Source organism: Meleagris gallopavo, chromosome 3 (assembly GCF_000146605.3).
Source record: "Meleagris gallopavo isolate NT-WF06-2002-E0010 breed Aviagen turkey brand Nicholas breeding stock chromosome 3, Turkey_5.1, whole genome shotgun sequence".
Lineage (NCBI taxonomy): Eukaryota > Metazoa > Chordata > Aves > Galliformes > Phasianidae > Meleagris > Meleagris gallopavo.
The window spans coordinates 13,686,376-13,693,458 of NC_015013.2; positions in this window are offsets into that span (position 1 = coordinate 13,686,376).

Here is a 7,083-nt window from a genome sequence, read left to right on the forward strand (position 1 = left end):
CGTCCTCCAGCAGCATGGCTGTCCTGGTGGTCCAGCTCATGGTGGATCGTGGGGCCGTACAGAGCTGCAGCGGTGCTGATGAGCCTTCTCACGAAGGGCACCACATCACCATTGGTGATCTGCTGCAGCTCCCGCACCAAGGCCTCCTCGTCCAGTCCATGCTCACAGAGGAGGTTCATGGTGGTCCACTGTCCGGCATAGACTTCCCACCAGTCCTCGCTGGACTCCTGCTGGATCTCCTCCTGCAGCCATTGGAGCAGGGGTTCGAGGTCTTCCGGGTGCTCCTTGAAAAATGCAGCCCAGACCTCGGCTGGGAAGCTGTGCTCGGGTGGGATGAGCACCGGCTCTGCAGGCCCCTGCTCGTCCTGCAGGCCTTGATCTGAGTGCGCTGCGGGCTGCGGGACAGCACACTCAAGGTAGTCGTCATCCGACCTCACCGAGTATCGGATGGTGGTTATTTCGTGCCCGCATACGGCACAACTCGGCTTTCTGTTTGCCCACCAGATGGCACAGCCGTAGCACAACTGGTGTTGGCAGGGGGTCACGTAAGTGACATCTTCCCGAACTTGCCCGCAGATGGGGCAGATCCATTTGGATGCCACGTCCATGGCCCCGGGCTGTGCGGTGGGCTGGGGAGAGCTGAGGTCGGGAAGCTGCTCCCCTCACAGGTGCTGCAGCAAGCAGAAGGTGTTATGAACTGCAAAAGAGAGAGAGGCCACAGTCATTCGCTGCCCCGGTCCCTCAGCAGCAAACCCTCCCGGTCCCTGTTCCCCACCAGCTGCTGCAGGGGCCATGATGTCCTGCACCACTCAACTCTGCCGCTACAAGCGCACCCTGTGTGGCCCCAGCTGCCTGAGGCAGGCAGGTTTGGGGGAAACGCTGGTGATACTGTGGGACGGGCACCAAGAACTGGTGCCAGCAGCCCCACAGCTCAACGTGTGAGGCATTACCGCGCTGCCTACCTGCGCTGCTGCACGCGCCTCTCCGCGATGTCCCGGCTGCCTGCTGCCAGCAGGGTCGGGGTACGGCACAAATGGCTCTGAGACGGCGTCTGAGAGCTGCGCTAGCAGCACCCAGAGCACGTTCCAGCTCCAAAGCTCGCCCTGTCCACACTCCAGTCCTCGCACACACGCTCGGTCGGAGGCCAGGCACGAACTGCCGGGCCGGGCTGCCGCGCCCGCGTTAAAGCAGCGTGGGCCAGGCAGTCACAGTGCATCGCGCGGAGACGTCACAAAGCACGGCTTGGCCGTGTCGCCAGTCCTCGCCTTCACTGGGTGACATCACCGCCCGTCCCACAGCGATGTCACCATCCATTGCTTGGTCATCTCCGTGCGCCGGCCTCACCTGCTGCACGTGTGCCAGCAGCACCGCAGCCCCAGCACACGTTCCTGGGCTTTCCCCAGCGCCGTTGCCAGCTCCATTCCCCCCTCATTTCATGTGCTCAGTGTCAGTGTTTCACACCAATCACCGGCTACAGGGCCATGTCTTCCCGCAGGCCCATTGTGTGGCTCAGGCTATGATACTCAGCTGCAGGCACATACAGCAAGAAGGTTTATTATTCAATAAAATTTCTGCTTTCTTCTGTTTCTTGGACTAGATGATCTTAGAGGTCTTTTCCTGCCTTAATGGTTCTATGATTTATGCTGCCCACATGCAAAATTGCTATTGAGAGAACCTTTCAATTCAGTGGAACTGCTGCTGTCCCCATTAGCTTTCAGGATGCTGACAGCATTCCTTCATTGATGCATTTAATATTTTCTATTTGATCTTAATTGTGCACTGGTCTGGTCTGCTGCAAAGCCAGCCACCACAGAAGCAGCATAGGGCTGCTGTTTAGCTTGAGCAGGGTACCAAAAGGGGACCACGTTTGACTAGAATGGAGAACTAGAGTCACTAATAGGCTTTCATTACTGAGATGCTGAGTAGCCATTGGAGAAACTGTCTGTGCTTGTCAAAGTGCTGTGAAATTAACTGACCACCAGTGAATAGGATGTGTGTGTGTGCCTTGCCTGAGTATGGTCACCTATGCAAGAACCCCGAGCAGTCCCAGCTGGTTTTGTTCAGTAACTGCACAGGGTTTGCTTGGTCCAAACCCCACGCGCTTCCAGTACCAGCAGTTACCTGATGCATGTCAGGGATTGCTATCCTGATCCTGCTTAGTTTGTGAAATGTGATGAAATCAAAGCCTAACATGCTTCACATGTAACTTCTGGTCTGTTGGTGTTCAGCTGATGTTGCCACGTCCGCACTGAGTGGACGAGGTGGCTCTGCTGACCTCCCGACTGAGGCGCCAGAAGGTTTATTAGAGGTGCACTTGCTGCAGCTTTTCCCTGCACTGAATAATGTGGGATTGTTTCTCATTTCTCCCGTGTTCACTGAACGGTCACTGGTGCCTCGTGTTCAATTTGGAGTTTTTCATTGGGCAGTTTTTACATACTGAAATTCAGATTCCTCATATTAAGCTGTTCTCCATTTAAAAAATGCGTGAAATTCAAGCCAAAGATCATTAAGGAGATCATTCATGGCTGTGTGCTGTTAGTGGGTTTGAGTTTGATTCTTTACTCTTCTGTGTGTTCTCCTTCCTCTGATAAGTTCCTGCTTTTGTCACAGTTGGATGTTTGGGATGGGATCTGCTTTTGTGAGTTTGTCTGTGCACTTCCTAGGCACGTTGAAGGAGATAAGCAAAGACAAAAGCGTGGTTTGTGTTCATGTCCTTTCAGCCAACATAAAATTTAATTCTTAAGAAACAGAGAGCGGCATTACAGAAACAGGAATCCTTTTCTTTGTTATGTCATCACACGTGTAATGTTTCATCCATCAGTTACCAGGTTTCTCTACAGTCAGATGTGTGTTGTTACATTGTCATCATCTTCACTGCCATCAAATTGTGCCCTGTAGAGCATTCAGTGAACTGGGGGGGGGAGGGGGGAAACATGAAAGGAAGAAACATACATTCTTCTTCACATTTTTCTTTTCATTCATGGCTTTTTACTTTTATCATTTCAGTGCTGCCCTGAGTGTGGTATCTCAAATTTAAATCAGATGATAAACTAGATGGTACATGGATGTATTTGAAGTTAGGTAATGCAGTAGGCATGCAGCTCTGTGAAATGAAGGATTCCTGGCTTCCTGTTGGCAAGCCAAGATGTCATGCAGTTCAGCTTGTGAGTGTCTATATTAGAAGTACTGAGAGGTTTTGAATTGGCTGGTTTGCAAATCAGTGTTTAACATGGGCTTCCTTATGGTCTTCGATTGAACAACGCTGGAAAATTATTCCCTTTTTGGAACATCCATCTAATTTCCTTGTTGAAAAGAGAGTTGCTGGGATAGAATCCTTCTTCAGAGACAACACTGTAAGGCAAAGAACCATGCGTATGGTAGTGTGTAGGTCGCTCCGAAAATAATGCCTCCTATTTATTTCCTTGAAAACTGCCACAGATACAAAAAGCACAAGAATGTTATTTAATAGAGCAAATGCTCAGCTACAAAACACTATTTTTCAAATCACCACTATTAGCTATGCGTTTTTGCCAGCAATGTACGAGAGCCTGCGTGCCACACTTGTAAAAGTCTGCACAGACTGTTAAAATTTGAGGTTTTCATTCCTTAGAAAAACTACCATGATTCAGGTATTCTGAGTGGTAAATGTTTTTCTTAAGTTCTAAATATGTTGGCTCAGAGATCACAGAATAGGGAAGCATTGCGTTATTTCAAATCATTGACTCTCATCAGTGCACCGTGCCAACAGCTTGCTTGTATGCATCCCTTGATTTCCAAGTAATTGGATACATGTGATACTTGACCGTCTTGCTTCATTTTTCTGTTTCCTCATTCAAACACCAAGAGGGTGTTTGAAACTCCTTGAAGAAGGTGCAGTTATTCTGGAGTGCTGGCTTAAACCCCGTTGCCTCTCGACAGACTCCATAAAGAAATGCCTTACCTAGTATGATCCACAGTGAGAGAGGAGCATGAGGTGGGATAATGCCACGAGATCTTCTTGTTGCAGATTACCTGTGTATGTAGAGGAAAAAGCTCTAAGTACTCTCGCCTACCTTTGTGATGGTGATGCGAGGACTGGACTGAATGGACTTCAGTTAGCAGTACAGGCCCGACTGGCAGCAGGGAAGACCACTGTGCTGAGCTTTACCAAAGGTTGTTCTGTGGATGGAGTTCTGATAACGGAAGAACATGTGAAGGAAGGTCTGCAGCGATCGCACATCCTCTATGACCGAGCAGGTGAGTACCTGACACGGTTTCTGCGATGTAGCATTTGGAAGACCTCCATAATTCCCACTACTTCTCCCCCTTGTGTAGCAGTTGCTCTGATGAAGCAGCAGATACAGTTAAATCTGGCCTAAAAACTGCTTTTTCCTCACACTAGAGGAGGCTCAGTCAGAATTTCCTCCTTGTTTGTTCTCTCTGCTTCAGAAGCATAGGTGGACTGAAAGACATAGTTGCAGCCCTGCCAACAGTTGCACAGTAAAATGTTTTGGTTTTTTAAGGTTATTGGGATATTGAAGTCTAAGAGGATTGCAAGACAAAAAAAGTAGTATTTTGGTTAGGAGGCTTGTTCTTGGGGTGGCCGGCAAACATTGGTTTCTTTATTTCTTTGAAAGTCTTGGTAGTGGTCATGTTCACAACCATGTTATTCAAAAACCTGAGTGGCTTGCTTTGTTTTGAGACTAGCTTTATACTAGCTGATATACCAACCACTCTTGCTAATCTTGTGACTTGATATTGCAAAGGCTGGCCACCATACCTTTTTATGGGAGAGGTTGAAAGACAGTGACTGAATATTAGAAATCGCACAGATCCCCTTGAATGCCCATGCAAGTTCTTCAGCAGTACTTAAATTCCTCTGCTGTGGTATTGTACAGTCATGCCAGATAGCATTTTTACGCTGTGCCTGATGCAGGTCAATTAACTGTTCCTATTGAAAAGCTGTGATGAGAGAGTTCAAAAGGTTGTTGTAATGTATGTGTCTGCTCTTAGCCTTGTTACAAAGAGGAAGTGATGGCTCATTGTCAGGAAGTGCCAGCTGTGCAGATGTTAGTATATTAGCAGCTGGCAAGCGGCAGATAGGCAGTGGGGAGGGAGAAGAAAAATATTATGGAGTATGTGTGGGAAAGAAGTCATGATTAGGGAGGGAGGAGGAGAAAGAGGAAAATCTGACCAGTTTATAGGTACAATTCTCATGTACTGAGTATGTAACTTTATGTGTATGCTGTTGGCTTGTGGCTGCTGTCACATAGAACCTTTGCTCCCAGCCATCCTCTGTGTACTTGATTTCTTAGAGGTGGCTCAGAGTGTTTCTGCCTAATGATCACATGAAGGCTCATGTGCTCATGTCCATCTTCTCATCCACTAGGACCCCCAAGTCCTTCACTGTAGAGCTGCTCTCAGTGAGTTCTTCCCATCAGTTTGTATAAATAACTGAGATTGCCCCGGCCCAAGAGCAGCACCTTGCACTTGGCCTAGTTGAGCCTCATTAGGTTCACATGGGCCCACTTCTGCGGCCTGTCCAGGTCCCTCTGGATGACTTCCCTTCCCTCCAATGTATTGACCGCACTGCTCAGCTTGGTGGTATCTGCAAACTTGATGAGGATGCACTTGATGCCATCATCTGTGTCACTGATGAAGATGTTGAAGATCACCAGTCCCAAGGCTGATCCTCTGGGGACACTGGTTGCTATTGGCCTCCATCTTGATGTGGAACCATTGATCACAATCCTTTGGCTGCGTCCAGCTAACTAGTTCCTAATCCATCGAGCAGTCCATCCTTCAGATCAATACCTCTCCAATTTAGAGAGAAGGATGTGATAAGGGACCATGTCAAAGGCTTTGCAGAAGTCCAGAAAGATGGCATCTGTTGCCCTTCCCTTGTCCACCAGTGCCATCACTCTATCATAGAAGGCTGCCAGATTGGTCAGGCATGATCTGTCCTTGGTGACGCAATGGTTAGGTAGGAGGAAGAAATCTTTTACAGTGAGGATGGTGAAGCACTGGCACAGGTTGCACAGTGGTGTGGTTGATGGTCCATCCTTAGATACTTTCAAGGCGAGGCTGGATCAGGCCCTGGGCACTCTGATCTAGCTGTGCAGGTCCCTGTTCACTGCAGTGGAGTTGGATTAGATGACTTTCAGAAGTCCCTTCCAACTCTAAGGATTCTTTATTTCATTTTGTGTGTTTTAGGTTTGAGCTGCTCACTGTTTTCAGGGCCGTCCCTAAAAGGATGAACCCAGTATCTCGTAGCGAATTTGTCAGGACTGGAGCTGTGATCTTATTTCCTCCAAACTTAGTGATGTGCCATCGTGGTACACCTAAATGTCAATGGTTTCTGGGCTCATTTCCGTGACTAATGGAGGTGGAGGGACACACAGACGCATGCCCTCCCTGGGCGAGGGGGAAAGGAGATGGGCCGAAAAACAGAACAGTGGCAACAAGCTAAGGAAGAAAACTAATTTACCAAACATAATAGCAAAGTGTGAAATAACACAGTATTATACTATATGATTGGAATTGAAGCTAATAAATTACATAAGATGAGACGGAGTATCCAAAACCCTAATGCTGATGGTAAGATGCCTGCAATACAGCAATGTTTTCCTTTTTTCCTGTGTATAATTCAGAAACTCATGTCTGTCTTTACCACATGCTTTGTTTTCAAGTTTTATTTCAAGCTTTATTTGATGTGAAGTTTCTTTTTCTAAGATATCTCCCGTGTACATAATTGCTTTTCTTTTATTCTTCTGCTGCCTTCTCAGTGCTCTGTGTATAGATCCCAAAGCCATGTTTTGTGGCTGATATGTTCTCATTTGTTAGTTTGTGTGAGTTAGGAGATATAGATATAAGGTCATCTTCCCAACTTCTTTTCCTTTTTCTGAAGGCAAGGTCATAGGGTGTCAGAAGAAAATTGTTTGCCTTATAATGTGTAAGCAACAGAACAAACCACTCTTATCTTTATCTACTGGTGCTGTTAACTGCTGGTGTGGTGATCAACATGTGAGAGCATGAAGGTGCTGAAAACACTGATGAACAGCATGATCTGCATATAAAGAGAACTTGGTGAAGCAGGTTATGTTT